Source organism: Zosterops lateralis (genome assembly GCF_965231275.1).
Source record: "Zosterops lateralis genome assembly, contig: HAP1_HAP1_SCAFFOLD_49, whole genome shotgun sequence".
Classification (NCBI taxonomy): Eukaryota; Metazoa; Chordata; class Aves; order Passeriformes; family Zosteropidae; genus Zosterops; species Zosterops lateralis.
This window is the reverse complement of record NW_028154614.1, coordinates 1,396,349-1,415,809: the sequence shown is the minus strand read 5'-3', so window position 1 is coordinate 1,415,809 and position 19,461 is coordinate 1,396,349. Positions and strand designations below refer to the sequence as shown.

Below are 19,461 nucleotides of genomic sequence, written 5' to 3'. Positions count from 1 at the left end.
ATGCCTGGTGTACTGTCATTTAATTACATTGTTATTTTGTGTTTTGGGGACGTTTTGGCAGAACCCTTCTACTGCATTATACTAGACTCTGACTCTTAAAGGATATCACTTTTTATTCATCTTATTTTAATTGTGAAAGGTTTTGACAGAGCAGGTGTAAAAATGAGAAACCAAAGAACCTGGAGACATCACTCTCAAATCTCAGGATCTTGAAGATCCTCCCCTAGCCTGAATTAGCCAACTCTCTTATTTTTTTCAAAGCAGAAAGCCACAATAGATCTGTCTTTTCTGCCAAACTGTTAGTATTACAACCCCTTCAGTAAACACCAAATACATACGAACTCCAAATATCATGGCAGCAGCACGATGGTATTACAACACACATGAACACTTCTCTTTTTTTAACACTCCAGGAAATAATATAGTGTTAAGATAATCTTAGAGGTTTTTTTCTTTAAAAAAGAAAATAAAAGGAGCTCACAAATTAATGCATAGAGTTTATGCACACCTTCAGTTTACACATGTATTTCCACAGTGTTATTTTTTCTAAAAGACATATGGCACAAATATCTCATAAACATTTTAAAAATGGCATTTTTATGATGTCTCTGCAAATGTAAATGTAAATGTAAATATCAAATCTTTACCTAGGAGAGGAAAGCAGTATAATAACACAGACTTCTTCTTATACAAAGCAAATTCCTCCACAAGCAACTAAGGATATATTTCATTAAGTAAAATCTGAGAGAGAGGCTAATATTAACAGAAAGTCATTAAAGATCTTCTGCTGGTATCAGTTCATGTAGTTCTATTCCCTTAAAATAAGTTTCTTACACACCTGACCTCCTGAAGCAGAACAGCATACTTTTGGCAGGAGACAGCTTTTTACTGCTGGACAGTCTTCTAAAAAAACACACACATTAAGAAATGGTGAGAACACTTACAGAAAGAGCCAGAGTTGGAAAAAATGCCATATGTGAAACATGTTCGTAATTAGACAAGGCACTGATTTACCTTCTTGAGATGTTTCATTGAGAATTGAGAAGAGCTGCTTTTGAATCGCAGTGTTGAGTTCTAATAATTTACAGCATTGGGTCAGATTTTCACCACTGGAAATCAACTGTAAATGAATGTGCATTTGCCGCCGTGCGCTTGCCCTGTGTGGCTAGCCCGGAGCGCACGTAGCAGTACACCTGATATTTGTGGTCCTCCACCTAGGCCAACGACCTGAGCTGCAGCCACGAAGCCGGTGATAAATGAGAGAAGGACTCTCCGGGAGCTTGGGGTCAGAGAAGTTTATTCCTGCCCGGGCACTCCAGGGAGAGCCCCGAGCAAACAAATGCACCGGCTTAAATACAACACAGAGTGGGTGTGGGGAAAGCGCAGAACAACCAATGAGCAGGAACCAGGGAGTGGCAAGGGTGAGGGGTGATCCAACCAGGAGTGACCAGGGAAAAGGCGGGAAGGGACCCAGCCAATCCCTAGGCCCAGGCCTCAGGGAGATTGGCATGGGGGGTGAGGGTGATGGACAGGGCCTGTGGCGGGAAGGACGGGCCAATCAGGGACTGTCTCCAGGGAGGGTAGGCAGAGGGTTATATAACTTAAGTGGTAAACAACAAGATGGAGTCAGGGGAACAGGGCCCAGGGAAGCCATTTTGGGTACATAAAACTGGGGTACACTAAACTGAAATGTACATAAAACACAGACAAATGTACATAAAACTTTACAAACCCCAACATCTCCCCCTTTTACTTTAACTAAAGAAAGAGCGAAAGCTCTTGACAGTCTTTAGAGAACCGTTTCTTCGTCAAAAGGCGCCGACCGGAACTCATCTAGCTGGCGAAGGGCGTCCTCCAGCTCTTGGAGTTCGATTTTCACCTGGGGGCTCTCTTCTAGGTGGTTTATTGTGGGAGAGGTGTTGTCTGAAATTAACCTTAGAAGCATCTTTTTAATGACTGCAAAAGCAACCGAAACAATAACTAAAACAAAAACAATGGTCAAACAGGTTTGAATCACGGAACCAGACCAAGAGGACGAAGGGACCCCCCATTTGTCCAGTAGGTTCCCTAGCCAGCCTCCAGTCTCTTTTTTGATCTCTCCGACCATATCTCGGATTTTAACGATGGACTTGTGTATGTCCTCCGCCCTGCTCGAGAGGTTGAAGCAACACAACCCCTCGAACTCTTCGCAAGTGTGTTGATGAAGCAGCAGGAGATAATCAATGGCCGCCCTGTTTTGCAGGGTGGCCTGCCTCGTTATTTTCTCCTCTGCAAGGAGGTCCGATAGCGCGTTAGACGTCAAATTCGCTTGTTTTGCCACCCAACACTCCAATTCGGCCAATTCCCCCATGTTTTTTGCAATTGAAACCCAGGGCAGAAAAATCGTGACGGCCGTAGCCTTGGCCCTGGACCAATGCAATATCTCCGATTCACAATCAGGGTGGAGGTTTGCCAGGCCTCTCTTTTTGATTGATGCATGCTGAGTAGAATTTTTCTTGATCCAATGAATAATTTGAGTTTTGTTGGGGGTAAACAGCCCTAACTGCCCGAGTGTACATGGGCCTCCGTACACAAGAGAGGGGATGCCGCTGTAAGCCCTATCTCCACAAATCAAAAACGTTTTCGGGGGAAGTGCAAGGGGTTGGGTGCTGGAGATTGTTGCTACGTGGGCCAGGGCAGAGCACCACCGACTGGCCCAGTAGTTATCTGATACCTGCTTGATTTCGCGATAGTGCTTTCGGACGTTGGCCGCGGGCTGGAAGGAAAAGTGGATGCAAAAGGTTGCAGGGGAAGACCCCAGGAGATCCAGCTCCTGGGGTTCTTGGGTAACGACAGGGAGGTGGGAGGTCCACTCCTTCCAGAGCGCCAAGGGATTTTTGATTAGATGGGAATCGTGGCCTATTTCCTTCCAATGATTAACCTGGATGGGCTTACGATTATAACTTGCTCTGAACCGCAAGAGTTGAGGGGGGAACTCACTCTCTACGGACGGGATCCCCACGAGGCACGATGACAGGGGATCTCCTGCTGAGGCGGAGGACAGACAGATATGGTCCTGCTTTAGAGACTTGGCCAAGGTCCTCCATACGTTTGCCTTGGGCTGGGGGACCATCCAGGTGGTCGCTGGTCCCGCGAGGCTGGCTAGGAGCATCATCCAGATGGCAATGATGATGCTTGGGGGCAATCCTCTAGCGAAGGATTGGGTGGTCTGGTCCGCGGCTTCCCTGGGGGGAGAACTAAGAACACATACTTTAAGTCAATTAAAGAGCCACTCCAGGGTTCCTGGTTCGGGATCATTGACAGAAACTGAAAAAGGGAAGGAGTCTTCCTCCTCTCCCTCGGGGGGAAACATCCAGTGGGGCAAGGTAACTGCAGCTGTAATTTCTGCCCCTCTTGCCGGATCGTCTTTCTGTTTACTGCCCTCGGTACCGGACCTCTTCCTCCTTCTCCAGGAGGCAACTGTCACTTGAGCCGGCCTGGAACCCTCCTTGGAAACCTTGGGGACATAAGGTCTCACATTGCGGGATGGAACCCACCGAAGTCCGGTGTCAGTGGAGACGCAGGCGTACCCGCGTCCCCAGGTAATTAAATCGTGAGGTCCTAATGTTCTCAAGGTTTCTGGATCCCTGACGAGGACTTTTGGCCTTTCGTGGGGCGCTAACTGTGCACTCCCACGAAAGTGCCTCGTCACTGGCGGGTTCATGGTCTCGAAGGAACAGTTTAGAAAATTGATTGTAAAGAGGGCCCGGGACAACCTGATAGATGGAGGTTCGTTTCTTAGGATGCTAGACTGCTGGCTAAGGACCCTCTTGATGTTTTGATGGGTCCTTTCCACAATTGCTTGGCCCGTTGGGGAATAAGGGATGCCAGTCTTGTGACTTATTCCCCACTGCTGTAGGAAGATACAGAACTCCCTGGACGTGTACGCTGGGCCGTTATCAGTCTTTAGAGACTTGGGGATGCCCATGAAGGAGAAAGCGTGTATCAGATGCCGAATGGCATCCGCCGATTTCTCCCCTGTGTGGGCAGAGGCGTACACGGCTCCCGAAAAGGTGTCCACCGTGACGTGCACAAACTTCTGCCTCCCGAAGGGGGCATAGTGTGTGACGTCACTTGGCCACACCTCACAACTCGACAACCCTCGGGGGTTAACCCCCGTGGCCATCGAAGGGACTGAATTTCGGTGGCAAGTGGGACAAGAGGCCACAATCGCCTTGGCCTGGTCACGGGTAAGGTGGAACTCCCGGACCAAGCCCGGGGCGTTCTGGTGATGGAGTTGGTGGCTGAGCTTTGCCTGCTCAAAGGTGTTAGGCAATGGAATCACCTCCACAGGGGCAGCAAGGGCATCTGCCCTTCTGTTTCCCTCGGCGATGACTCCTGGCAGGTCCGTGTGTGATCTGATGTGCATCACATAAAATGGCTGCTTTCGGTGGGAGATCAGTTTTACAAGTTTCGAAAGCAGCTCGAACAGGGCAAGGTTGTCCACCTCTTGCAGTATGGAGTTCTCCGCTCTGGATACTACCCCAGCTACGTATGCCGAATCTGTTACAATGTTAATAGGTTCAGAGAACCTCTCAAACGCCCTGACGACTGCGGCCAACTCAGCAACTTGAGGCGATCCCTTCACCTCCGCAACATCTGACTCCCACTGCTGAGTTTCTGGATTCCTCCAAGTCATGACTGACTTGTGAGTCCTCCCGGACGCGTCAGTGAAAACTGTCAAGGCATCGAGGGGTTTTTTACTCTGAATTGATTTTAATTCCAATTGGAATGTAGAATCCGAATTAAAAATTTTGTGGGCAGGCCGAGTTATTGAAATTTGCCCAGAGTAACTGTCCAGCGCGAATTGGAGTGACTCATTCTCCATAAGAAGGTGTTCCAACATTGCCTTTGTAATTTGGCCCGATGATAGCCTAATTGGCATGTGAATGCACTCGAAATCACAGCCGGCTAGGTCCCGAATTCGGAGCCTAGCCTTCCGGATAAGGTCAGCCATCAACTCCTGTGGCCTTGTCATCCGTTTGGACCGGTGATGGCCTAGGAAGACCCACTCGATGACGAGGAGCGGGTCGTTGCCATCACGGTCCCTCTTAGGGAGTTTCTGGATGACATTGTCCCACTGAAATATCAGTCCCTGGAGGTGGGGCAGCCTTCCGAAGATTGCGAATCGGAAGGGCAGGTCAGGTCTGCACCTGTGGGCCTGCCTGGTGGACATTACCTCCTGGACCTTTTCCAGAGCCTGTTCCGCCTCTGGGGTAAGGGACCTAGGGGAACTGAGTCCCTCTTCTCCCCCTTTCAGTAAACTGAAAAGGGGGGCCAGGTCCTCCGTAGAGAGACCCAGCCAAGGCCTCACCCAATTTAACGTCCCACACAGCTGTTGGACATCCGCCAATGTCTCAATTTTGGTTCTTATTTCCAATTGCTGCGGCACAATGGTCCGCTGACTGATGACGAGTCCCAGGTACCTCCAGGGGGGCATCTTCTGAATCTTATTTTCCTGTAACTCGAACCCTGCAGCAGCCAGTGAAGCCACTGTAAGGTCAAGCACGTGGGCCAGCAGGTCGTCGGTGGGAGCGCACACCAAGACGTCATCCATGTAATGATGAATGACGGCTTGGTGCGTGGCTGCACGCACAGGAGCGAGCAAGGAAGAGACGTACCACTGGCAAATAACTGGAGAGTTCTTCATTCCTTGGGGTAAAACCCGCCAGTGATACCTCTTCCTCGGGGCTTCTCGGTTAGTGGTAGGAACCGAGAAGGCAAATCGTGGGGCATCGTCCGGATGCAGCGGAATTTGAAAGAAACAATCTTTTATATCTATGACGGCCAATTTCCAATTTTGGGGGAGCATGGTCGGGGAAGGCATCCCTGGTTGAAGTGACCCCATATCTTCAATCACTTCATTAATTTTTCTGAGGTCGTGGAGGAGCCGCCATCTGATCTTGTCTGATTTTTGAATGACAAAGACCGGGGAGTTCCACGGAGAGGTGGACTCCACTATGTGGCCTTTGGCCAGCTGCTCTCCCACGAGCTCGTTGAGCGCCTTTAATTTCTGTTGAGACAGTGGCCATTGCTCTACCCAGACTGGTTCGTTAGACAGCCAATTCAGCTTCAAGGTAGGGCGCTCGTCGATGGCCACTGTGTTAACCTTGGGGGGGTCTGGAAAGCCAATTGTGACCCCCCACTGCTGCATGAGGTCTCTACCCCACAGGGGTGTCTCGTAGTTCAAAACAAACGGGCGCAGTGAAGCCAATTGCCCGTTTGGCCCCTCAATTTGGACCACGTCCTTCGATTGTTTCGCCAATTGAAGCCCGCCTACACCCGAGACGTGCTTTCCCACGGATTGCAGTTCCCAATGTGACGGCCACAAACTCTCCGGTATGACCGTCACATCCGCCCCCGTGTCCCAGACCCCTTTGATGTTTGTACTGTCCCCACCCACACTGATCCTGCATGTGTCTGTTGGTTTGCTGCGCGTGATCTTCCTTACCGAAAGGATGCTCATTTCTTCATCTTCGGTGCAGCTCATCCCCGTTGTCTCATTTTCGTCCCCTATTTCCTGGCAGATGGCGAGAAGGGGTTCTGGGATGAGCTGCGCGATAACTTGGCCTTTCGGTAGGAATGTGGGTGGGTGGTCTGTGTGCAGCCACAATTCGAACCTCCTGGGGTCGGTGGTGATGACCCCGGGGGCTATGTGTATGTCAGGTGGTGTATGTTTACAGTCTCCCACCACGGCAAATTTGCATCCTATTTCGTCCCAGGAGCCCCTGTCCTTCGAGACCACGACTGTGTGCCAATCGCGATCCCGCAAGTGAAGAGGCTGCGCCAACTTGAGCCTAAAGGGCTCATACCTTGAGTCGGTCGTCAGGGTTCCCTCGGGTTCCCGGACGAAGGTCTTAGTTTCCGGCTCAGCGTCCTGGAGAGGAGCTCTTTCGGTCTCAGCAAGTTGAAGTGTCATGTCCGGTATTTCAGTCATTGTAGGTGTCTCGGTCATGCAGGGCACAACCATCCTTCTGTGGAGGGCAGAAACAGAAAGATCATTATTTTCATGAACGTCACCCTTCCCGGCAGTGTTGCCCTCCCTGTTGGTATCCGCACGCCGGGGGGCGCCGCGCTCCTCATCTAGTTTTTTGAGGAGGGATGTCCCCCCTTCCCACCTCCCCCCTTTTTCAAAAATGTTTGGAACTGTGCCCTTTGGGGGCATTGGCTAGACCAATGCCCTTTCTGGCCGCACAGAAAGCACGGGCGATTGTCCGGTGGTTTCTTAGATGTTCTTGGCGTCTTGGGCGTTTTTTGTTCTTCCTTCTGCGAGACTGCGGCGACTCGGGGACCAGACGGCCTCTTCTGTAGGGTCCGTGGTTTTCCAGCGGCGACTCTAGCACTGACGGCCTTGAGCATCTCATCTAGGGTGGGCTGCTCCCCAGGTAACTTCGGGATCCTGAGGATGGCCTCGCGACACTCCTCGTTAGCATTCTTGAATGCCATCTCCTCGAGGAGGTCTTCCCTCGCACCCACCCTATTGACCTTTTGCTCAATAGCCGCCGTCAGCCGCTCGACAAAAGCCACAAACGGTTCCGCCGGACCCTGGAAAATCTCACTATAGGATGTTAGAGGTCCCGTGGGCCGCATCTCACAGAAGGCTTGCACCGCTTTTTCCTTGATTACCGTCAGCACCCCCTCTGGTATGTTTTCTGCCTGATCGGAAGCAGATTTCCAATCACCCTCCCCCATCAGGTGTTCTAAGGTGATGGGGTCCCCACCGTTATCCGTGGCAGTTATCGGATCTCTTAACAAGCTAGGGAGTGCTCGTCCTAGCAGGTCTTTCCAAGTGCCCTGCCAGAGCTTGTACTCTGTTTTATTATTGAGGCACCGGAAGAGCTGCTTAAGATCCCAAGGGACGACCACATGCCCCGCAAGTGTTGACTCCAACATGCCCTGGAAGTACGGACTCTCTCGTCCGTACTCCTTCAGGGTTTTCATGAGATCCTTGATAGCCGCCTGCGGAAACGGTCTCCAAGTGGCTGCCCCACCCCGGCCGCGATAGGTGACAGGGGCGACCATGGGAAGACCACTTGGTTCGGGGCTTCCGGTTTCCAGGCCCTCCCCCTCTGGGCTCCAACCGTGGGAACCGGAAGGGTAGGCGTGGGAACCGGAAGAGGGGCGGGACCAGTCGGTGGGCGGTGCTGAGGGAAGGGGCGTGTTTTCTGTGGGCGGAGAGTGGGCGGAGTAGGAAGGTGGGGAAATGGGAGGAGAAAGGGGAGGAAACTCTTTGTGGGAAAGGGGAGGAGTATCTAAAAAGGGGTTGGTGTTCCTAGATGACGTCCTGAGGGTGGGGGGACGAGGGTGGGAGGGGAAAAACGAAGAGAGGGACGACGAGCGGGCAAGGCGCCCGCCGCCATTTTGTGGAGAGGGGTTCAGGGCGCCATTTTGGACACCAGGGGAATCCGGCTCTGCAAAGGAAAATCTAACACGAGGCTTAGGGGACATCTGGGGTAGGAAAGATGTCGTTACCGGCGGGGTACACCGGCTCCGAGAGTCCTGAGCCGTCTGGCCGGGACAGCCCAGGCGGGGAGATTTGCCGTCCCTCAAGGGGCCGGGGCTAGAGGACCCCTTGAGGATTCCTGGCCGGGGAGAGGGAGGACGGGCAGGGGGATTAGGACGGGAAGAACATAAACTTGTCAACGAACCCCGGGAGCTCCCTTTCTGCATTCCCTCTAAACTATTACATGCAGCTCGTAGCTGTCGAACCCAATAAAGGAATTTAAGTGCATTTTTGTCGCCCGACTTGGCCAGATTAGCAAATTTGACGAACACTGCAGCCCAAAACACGGCAGTGTCCACGGATCGGGCAACTGTCTTAGGGAAATGCAGGAAGAGAAATCTTACAAACTTATTTAAATCTCCCTTAGAAAACCTGAAATTTGTAGCAACCAACAAACTCTTAACTTTACAACGCACTTCTCTCTGTGGCGCGCTCAGCCGTGCACCCATGGCTATCCGATATCAATTGCGCCCACACCACAACCAACAAGCCTCAAAACACAAGACAACTCAAAAACCAACACCGTCCGCACTAAAAACCGGCAAGGCCACGAACCTCTGAACCGGGGCGGGATCAACGAAAGACCAAAGCCACCAAGGCCACAACACAAACAACGAAAATCACAAAACTTAACTGAAAAGCGAAGAGCCCTTGGAAACCAAAACCCGAGAAAAGCGAGAGAAAGGACCCAAAACGCGGCAGGCTCCCTCCCCACTCCCCCGGGGGCTGCGCAGCCTAGGAATCTCGGGTGTCACCCCGAGACTCCCTCCCCCTATTGCGGAAAGGACCACCTCCCCCCGGGTGGCGGTATCCCCTTTCCTTCCCACGGGTAAGCTTCCTCCCGAAACCTCCTCCCCCCTGGGAGCGAAGGGCTTTTGGGGATACTTACCCGTCCAAGGGTCTTCGGAAAAAGGCTTGAGGGTAGACCGGCCTCGAAGAAGACTCCCGGGTGCAGGGAGCTGCCTTCTTCACCCTTTCGGAGCGCTCAGCCTAAGCTGCTGCTCTACGAAAGGTGCGCAGACTGCGAAACAGCCTGGAACTGTAATCCGCAACGAACCCGATGGTTCGCTTGTCGCTTCCTGCGCCGCTGCAGGAATCAGGCGCTGACACTGAGGGGCCCCACGTTGGGCGCCACCCCTGCCGCCGTGCGCTTGCCCTGTGTGGCTAGCCCGGAGCGCACGTAGCAGTACACCTGATATTTGTGGTCCTCCACCTAGGCCAACGACCTGAGCTGCAGCCACGAAGCCGGTGATAAATGAGAGAAGGACTCTCCGGGAGCTTGGGGTCAGAGAAGTTTATTCCTGCCCGGGCACTCCAGGGAGAGCCCCGAGCAAACAAATGCACCGGCTTAAATACAACACAGAGTGGGTGTGGGGAAAGCGCAGAACAACCAATGAGCAGGAACCAGGGAGTGGCAAGGGTGAGGGGTGATCCAACCAGGAGTGACCAGGGAAAAGGCGGGAAGGGACCCAGCCAATCCCTAGGCCCAGGCCTCAGGGAGATTGGCATGGGGGGTGAGGGTGATGGACAGGGCCTGTGGCGGGAAGGACGGGCCAATCAGGGACTGTCTCCAGGGAGGGTAGGCAGAGGGTTATATAACTTAAGTGGTAAACAACAAGATGGAGTCAGGGGAACAGGGCCCAGGGAAGCCATTTTGGGTACATAAAACTGGGGTACACTAAACTGAAATGTACATAAAACACAGACAAATGTACATAAAACTTTACAAACCCCAACATGCATTACTACATCTGTGTGGGCTTTCTTACTTAAAGCTACAATCACGACGTTTTCCCCCCTGTAATTACATCTTTCCAACCTTTCCTTACTGAATGCATTAGAATACTCATTTTTTAAGGTTCACATTTTTAATAGGCAAATGAACAATGCATCAGGACTTCTATCACTCAGATAATTCACTACTTGAGAAAACATACTCCTTTTCAATTATAAAGATGCTGCAACCACAAGTATCTCTAAAAGAAGAATCATAGAAATTATGAATCTGGGTTAAAATCTTTCAACAGTTATTAAAATAATAATCTAGCAGATTGTCGGATTAAAAGAAAAAAAACAAAATCTGGTTTTCCATATTAGCTGAAATAACACATACAAGGAAAAGGCTCTTATCTTGCTTTGTCAGCAGTCACATGAAGTCTCCACGCAATTTCACCTGATTTTTAAGAGTTACAAACTGAAACATACACTACTGAAGGAGCAAAACCCAGAACTATGCCTAGGAAACAACAAAACTACATCACGTTCAGCAAATGCAGTTTTGAAAATTTTGCAATTTAAACTACACCTGCCAGAAGAATACACACTTTTTTACTTCCTTCCTTAATCTTTATCTGTAACCTGTGTATCACCTTCCACATAGATCACTCTCTAGGTCTTCAGGTTTTAATGACTCCGTATGGTTTTTACAAGCTTCCAAAAGAGCTGAAAATCCCACCCATGTGCCCATCAGCTTGTGTTTTGATTGCTGCAATATGCTTTCCTCGGGCCTTGGGGGAGCACTGTCAACCTGCTCACCTTCACAAGAACACAGCTACAAAAGTGCATTTTTCCAGCTCATTACAGCAACATAACACAGTGTTTCCATCTGCCAGCTCCTCTTTTCCTGCAACAGCAGCCTGAAACTGTTCATCTTCATTTTCCAAGACCTGAAAGACTATTCCCAACCAACTCATGATGGAGGGGTCAGCCCCCACTGCTGCTCAGCCCTCCTAAGGTCTACCTCACCATCCATTTGCAAGATTTTGAAATGCACGGCACTGTTCCTCCTCTGTGGTAGCTTTACCAGCTACTCTCAAACTCCCTAAAATTGTCCTTTGTCATGAATCCTGCAGAGAGTTACACTGGCTATGTAACTGTAACTCCTATCCAACCATAAAGTAAAAGAAAATAGCTGATTTTCCCTGGAAACGCTGCATCTCTTTCCTCACCAAGCACAGCACACAGCAGGTGGTTACAGGCTCCTGACCTGAGCACAAGCCCCATCTACATCCTGAAGGTACAGAAACCTGGGGATGCAGGAGTGAAAACTCTGTCACGATTTTCCACTGAGCAAAGTCACACCTGACAAGTTTCATGTTCCTCCGCCTCCTCTTTCCCTAATTTCACACCTTCTCTATTTCTTCCACTGTTTCACCTCCTCAGTTTCCTGTCACTCCCTGGATTCCACTACATTCCCTCTGCAGCCGAAACTCTTCCCTCAGTCCCGTTCTGACCCCTCGGGGCCGTGTGGCCTTGCAGCAGCCTCTTTCCCCTCCCAGAAGGGCTGGGGTGCTGGATAGCCCGTTCTCCGCCTCAGCACCTCTTCCCCCCCGTTCTCCTGCCCGTTTCTGGCCCACGGCCGGTTTCTCCTGAGCACAAGCCCGCCCCGGGTCCTTTTCACCTGCCGCTCTTTTACTCCAACGCTCTCTCCTGTTTAGAGCCAGTGTGCCTCAAACCTCACTTTCAACCTCCGGCCCTTGTTTTCAGGGAGCCTCGCCATGGGCAAAGAGGCAAAAAGCCGGGGCTGGCACTCAGAGGTGTGTGAGGGGCGACAACCGCAGGGGCGCGGGACGGGGCCCAAACCGGCCACTGCAACGCCCGGCGGCGGCCGCCCCGGCCCGGGAGCGCCGGCACCCACCTCGTACTCCTGATGCCAGTTCTCCAGCTTCTCCTGCAGCTCCCGGGCGCTCCCCGCGCCCACCAAACTCTTTAAGTCTCTGGCCATGGCAGGATGTTAGCTCGCTCTTGGGGGTGTTGCGTTGACTCGATGTCGCTCCGGGAGCGCTCCTCGGGCGGCGCGGGTGTAACAGCGATGGTACAGCGGGGCAAGATGGCGGCGGCCGGCCCCGAGCAGGTCCGTACGCGGCGGGACACGGGCACGGGAGGGCGGCGGTGCCGTCCCCGCCGGGGTCAGGGGAGACCGGGCCCGCGGTGAGCGGGCGGGACCCGCTCGGCCGGGGAGGGGAGAGGCGGCCCGAGGCTGCTGTCCGGGCGGGGCGGGGCGGGGCGGCCCGCAGCGGCGCCGTGCTGCCCGAGGCGTGGGTGTGCCACAGACGGCAATGGTGCGTGCCCGGCACTGCACTGAGGCGCAGGGTTCTGGCCGGGGCGGGAGGCGGCGGGTGCCCCGGGGCCCGCAGGTCGTGTGTGCTCTGCAGGGCCACACGGGGCCCGAACATCTCCATAAACTTGTCAGGTCAAGCACCTTTCTCAGTACTATCTCTTAGCTCTTCAGCAGCAGAAGAAAACACGGTGTTGCTACTTCAGCGTAGACGTGCAAGTGCAGTCACTTAAGTGTAGCTTTAGGATTCAAGTGAACAAACTTAATTCCGTCCAAAAGATCAAGCTTCTTCTTTGAACATGTGAATCCCTAAATAACAAACCGTTCCGTTTTGGACAGCTACAAAAATACATTAAAGATTTATTTTCACTACGAATATGTACAAGAGTTTCCTCTATTAATTTGTTACATTGAGAGGAAATCCCTTACAATGTCATAACTTCAGATTATTACACGAAAGCCACTCCGGCCAAGTTCCCCATGCCAGGTGTGAAGCCTCACAGTATCTTTCTCGATGCTGCATGCAAGCAACAGGAGTTGAATGCAAACCCTGTACTGTCAAACTAATTTAAAAACTGTATCCACCATGCTCTTCTTGAATAGTCACTGAGAGTCTATCACATATGAGCACGGAGGGAACTAAAATCCTGTGTACTGGCAGATGACGTGCAGGATTATGTCCTGTATCATCTCTGAGAGGTAAAAACTTGATGAATTTCTTGATAGCTGGTTTTAGGTTTTTAACTGTAACAATATAATTAATAATTCCCATCTGCCATGATAAATATTAAAGTCATATATTGTCTGAAAGTATCTGGATTTTAAATTTAGTCATTATGTTAGCAGAGGTTGCTGTGGTTCTAAGTGTGTATTCTGACAGCAGGGTGGCAGACGGAAAAATTATTCTCAACATAATATCCAGTATATTCCACTAGTCAGTTTACATTGTTTGCATACATATGTGTGTGTCATTGTAGCTAATTTACGTGCCTTTTGAAGCTAACCCATGCCCCGTGTTACAGCAAAGCTCTAACGGCCCGGTGAAGAAGTCTATGCGAGAGAAGGCTGTGGAACGCAGGAACGTTAATAAGGAGCACAACAGCAACTTCAAAGCAGGATACATTCCAATTGATGAAGACCGTCTCCATAAGACAGGGTTACGTGGCAGGAAAGGCAACTTGGCCATATGTGTGATTGTTGTTCTTTTTATTTTGGCCGTCATCAATCTGATTGTGAGTATAATAGCTATAGCGTAAGTAACATTAGGTCGTGTTTCATTCTGACAGTTCACTAAAAAAATAAAACTTCCAGGATGGCCAAGGACTTATAATGTACTGAAGGAGATTCCCACTTTTCTCCTTTCTTTTTAGTTCTTTTGTAGTCTGAGCAAGATTAGATGGAAGAATGGTGTAAATTCAGGCACGGTTATTTCGGTTATCATGGTCACCCCATGAGAAGTGTTACTAGTACATATGAATTCAGGATATATGGCATATAAAATATGGTTATATTTTACATTACAGAGCTGTATGTGAACATTTAGAATTAACTAGGTACTGCACTTTAAAACTTCATTGTTCTAATAACCACATTTTTATTGCTTGGTCAATGAGAAATAATAAATTATTTTTTGTAATTGCACATCCATCTCTGAGGATGCATTCTTGCAGTTCAACGTTAAGTATATACCAAGCTGAACTGTTCAGGAAATCTGTTTAGTCAGTGGTTACCCTTAAACAAAAGAAAGATGTAACTGTGGATGCAATTTAACATTTTATATATATAGAAATAATTTTAGCTACTGTTTCTAATAAGTCTAAAAATAATTTTAAATGCTTTTCATAATTAAATGTGTTATGATGTTTTCAATAGGAACAGACTACAGTAAACTCAAACCTCACTTAAACATTGACATTAATAATTGTTCAAATAAAACATCTAATTAATACAATAATTGTGGTAGGAAGATCCGAACAATCAACATGATGATTGAAAATGTGTTTCTCTTTCAGATTACCCTGGTTATCTGGGCAGTGGTAAGAATTGGTCCCAATGGTTGTGACAGTATGGAATTCCATGAGAGTGGCTTACTGCGGTTTAAGCAAGTGTCTGACATGGGTGTTATACATCCCTTATATAAAAGCACTGTAGGAGGGAGACGGAATGAAGACTTGGTGATCACTGGGAATAATCAGCCTGTAAGTTATAACATGAATTGAAAGTTTGTGAGCAACACTAGAGAATTACACTCACATTGCTAATTTGAAACATCATTAAGTTCATGACTTTGTTTCTGAAGATTGTATTTCAGCAAGGAACAACCAAGCTTAGCGTGGAAAAAGACAAAACTTCTATTACCAGCGATATTGGCATGGAATTTGTTGACCCACGAACAAACCCATGAATTTCATCTGCCAAATGGAGTTAAAATATTGAATGTACAAAAGGCCTCTACAGAGAGGGTATGTCTCTTATCTTTTGTAAGTAATAAGAATACAGCCCATTGTTTGTTTGTGTAAAAGTAGAGTTGGGTTAGTGGTTTTATAGAGGGCTGAGTGTGCCTTCGGAAACACTGAGCAATCGTGTTGCAGAAAAACCACTCACAACTATGAATACATAGGAGGAACAGGTTAAGTGAAAATGAGGGGTAAATTTACATCATCTGTCTTAACAGGAAGCCTGTATTTGGTACAAGTGTTAGCTGTGTATCTCATAAAATTGTCATATAAATTTGTTTTTTTTTATACAAGAAAAATTAATTTCACATACCTTCCAAAATTCACTGATCTTGTTTTGAAACTGAACGTGGGAAATAACAAATATGCAGAAGCTAATGGCAGAAGGGCAAAAAGTACATTCAAGGTTTTTATTACATTGCACAGCACTACTCTTACGGTAATTAAAGTTACTCAGACAAATGCAAGTAGCACATTTTCATTAAGGTGTAATACAGCTTTTTTGGTTATGTTCTTAGATTACCAGCAATGCAACCAGCGATCTAAACATAAAGGTTGATGGTCGTGCCATTGTCCGGGGAAATGAAGGTGTTTTCATCACAGGCAAGACAATTGAGTTTCGAATGGGTGGAAACATGGAACTTAAAGCAGTAAGTATTTCAAATTAAAGCAATTCTTCTAACAGCTTAGTTTCAAATCTAGGCTGATAGTAAACTGATGTAGCTTTATGTCATTTCAAATTTTATAAAATTACTCATGCACAGAAGTCATTTGGATTTAAATAGATGGTTTATTACTTTGCAGTTAAGTAGTGGTTGAATAGTTCCAGGTAATATTGATTTACCGCTATTAAGACACCAAAAACCTACAACGCAGTTAAAGCTAATATATTGGCCTCTGTACTGGCATGAATACCAAAAGGAAGTTAATCTCCTCTGAAAGCTTAACCAGGGATGGCAATGTTTGCCAGAAGAGCAGAGCATATAGTTTGGAGCATTCTGTGCTGCTGCTCTAAGATTCACTGGCATTTCTTTAAGATTTTTGGAGATTAAGATGGTAGTATATATAGAACGATGGAAAAAAAGGATAAAAATAAAGGTATATGCACTTTCAAATGTGAATGAATTTCATGCATGAATTCAAACACTCTTTCCTGTTTCATGTCCATATTTTATATTTACTGCATTTGCTAATAAGAATGTCAAGTGGAAAGTCACCCTACTGCTGTCTTTCTCAATATCGATACACCACTGAAATAGCAAAGTACATTGCTGTATATAGTCAAGAAATCCACAGGCATTGCTGTAATTGTTATTAAAAAATTAAACATTTGCATACATACCTTTTTTTTTACTGTTGATTCTACAGCCATCCTAGACGTGTTATTTATCCATTAAACCAGCTTGTCCTTCTCAAAAACAATATGCCTTATTTACATTAGAAGTTGTAATTCTACAACTTCTTTTTTTTTTTTCCTGTCTCCTTACTAGGAAAACAGCATCATCCTGAACGGAACTGTGATGGTCAGCCCGTCACGACTGCCAAGTTCTTCTCACGGGGAACAGTTCAATAACGGCAACTGGCTGCGCTTCAAGCTGTGCATGTGTGCGGACGGGACGCTGTTCAAGGTTCAGGTGACAGGGCACAACATGGGCTGCCAGACCTCTGTCAACCCCTGTGGAGCCACGCACTGAAAGAAACTGCTGCAGGGACAGGTCTCCTCCGTGTTTACACATATTTGTATGAAGTAATTGCATGCCTTCAAGGGTTTCTTTTTTTGCAGCAGTTTATGCTAACATTTCTTACACTGTATTTTTAAGGAAAGGCTGTTACAGTCAGCAGTATTAGGTCATCATCCTGTTAGCTGCAGTACTGGCACTGAATCTATAAGCTTTCAGTGTACGTGCATACTGAAGTACCTTCTCGAATTGGGATCAGTAGAATATATGTAAAAGAACATGATCTTGGCAACACCTCTACTGCCTACAGTAGTCTCTTGAGGAGGTTTTTGTCCTGTCTCAAGACCTTGAAGACTGCTGAGAATATAACCACAGTCTGAAGTACTTCAACACGAATGTCAACTTTTTGTTGAAAATAGATTCTCCTAGGATGGCTGAAGTGGCAGACTTTTCTCTGCTTTCTTGTTGATACATTGATTTACCCCAAACTTAGGTGGTTTACCAGATGTGTACTGAGGGGTAATGCCAGATTCACTTAAAAATATCACATGATTTCTGCCATGTATTCTCATGTTATTAAAAAAACTGTGCTATCATAAATAATATTTGCAAAGTAATACTGAGTATGGAAATGTAACTTGAATTTTGAAGTAGTCTTGCAGTTATTGAAGTGTTGCTTGAACTTCCATTCTGTCTGTGCAGTTAATGCATTCTGCAGTTGTTTAATTTATGTGAAATACTTACAAAATGTGTTTATATTAGAAGTACGTTTTTAAAGATGTACTTACAACTTGCTTACTACCCAAAAATAGTGTTTTCCGAGGTGCTCTAATGTGAACAGTGTCTGAGTCCATTACTCGATAGGTAATAATCTAAGCTTAACTGTTGCAGCAGTGTCTGAGGTCAGTTCTCTCCTTCCCCATAATTTTCAGTACTGATGCATTACTGAAACATCGGAATTAAATTCTGAAGTTAAACTGCAGTTTTGTAATTCTAAACGTGATGGGAGGACATCAGACTATGTGTATCAGAATTTGTCAACAGTGAAACTATGGTGAACTGGGGCCTGCTGCAGCCTTCCAGTGGCATTTGCAGCAGTGATGTGTTTTGAGCTAAAAATAAACCAGCTATTTATAAGATTCTTTCTTTCCCCACCCCATGTATTTCTTCAGTTTAAAATAGCTTGGTTTAGCAGTAGCGTCAAGTAATCTTAATGTTGGAGGTCTCAAAAAACTGTTTGTAACAGCTTTTTGACAAGATTTTTGATAAGCACACCCTTCATTACCTTCAAGTTGCATGAGTTTTGCACATTAACTTCAGAACTGATTATTTGTTACATGAAGGTAAACCATCTACCCTTGTTTTACAGTGCTTAAAGTACGTAGGATTCCATAAAATACAAATCAGCTCCTGCTGTAACAAGAAATTCAACTCTAAGGCCCCAATTTCTGAACTTCATGGAAGGCAGTAAACGCTCATGCAGAACGTGTATGGGTGGAAGTGGTTGCTGGAGGGATATTCATAAGTCAGGCATTACAGCACATGGGGGAGGTCAGAGGAGTTGTATTTCTCTCACTGCTCAAAGGCAGATTTTGATGCTCAGTAGTTGTTGGGGGTTTGGGGCTGGTCAGCAGTGGAGCCGTTCTGACAAATCAGAATAAGCAGAATATAATGTAGCAAAAACCACTGAGTTCTCACACTAAAGATTACGGGGAAGTACTAACATTTTGCATACTGTCTTTATGGACCTCAGACTTTTATCAGAGATAATAGTTACTAAACACTTTAACACACATTTTGCTGCTTTACACCCATCTTTGCTGCTAAGCGGTAACTCAATTTCTGTTACAGTTAAAAGGAGGAAATAAACTAACATTTTTCAAATTGTCACTCATGCTAATGGCAGCTTGTCACTTTCTGTATACAAATGGAAACACAAAATATAAAGAGCAGTATCCTCAAAGCTGACATACATCTTGAAAATGCCTTGGTCAACTAGATTACACACGTATTAAAGCTCTTCTCTGATTAATACTGACATGTCTATATGCTAGTATTGGATTCCCATAATTATCAAGAGTTCTTTTTAAAATACTGTGTGCAATGTACAGCTGAAAGATTTTGTCACAAAGGTACTCTTAAATCATGATCTGCAGAATTTTTTTTCAAGTGTGGATTTTTTTTGTCAAAATGTAGCAAAACCAGTCATAAAAATACCAAATGAAATAAATTATCAAATTTGCTAGCCACTATGTATTGTTAATATATTTTACATTTATATTATGCAGTTTGATAAACGTTGGCACCACACATGCCTTCTGTTGAGCATTTATTTATCTTCTAACTGCCTAAGGTACATTTTTCTGTATGTATTAAAAACATAGAGTAGAACACTGTTTATTTCAGTCCCACAGATGCACTTAAGATTTTTTGTGTATAAAGTGCATTCTACATGCCTGTGTAAAATGCTATACTGGGTACGCTGAAACAACTTGCATGTGAAGAGTTCTCACCATCTCTAAGTGTGGTGGTTGTTCCAATGGGTGAAAGGCTGTAGAATTTCAAACGTTTGTTTTGAAATAATACAATAAATTTTACAATGCAGCTGCTGTTCAGAAGTGTTTATTTTAAGAATATGAAGAATGTGTAAGAAACTGGAAGTATAAAAATTGTTCCACACCCCTTTGTCATAGATTGTATGTGGTGGACTTTGCTTAGTGTAATTGT

At 46.9% G+C, this 19,461-nt stretch overlaps 1 pseudogene across 1 annotated transcript; it reads left to right on the top strand.

Moving 5' to 3' along the window:
- Positions 1 to 12,368: 12,368 nt before the first annotated feature.
- On the top strand, positions 12,369 to 18,984 carry LOC310923374 (beta-sarcoglycan-like; annotated as a pseudogene). The gene is made up of 6 exons: positions 12,369 to 12,395; positions 13,622 to 13,831; positions 14,612 to 14,797; positions 14,899 to 15,061; positions 15,574 to 15,705; positions 16,546 to 18,984. The product of its transcript is annotated as a beta-sarcoglycan-like (transcript).
- Positions 18,985 to 19,461: the final 477 nt, after the last annotated feature.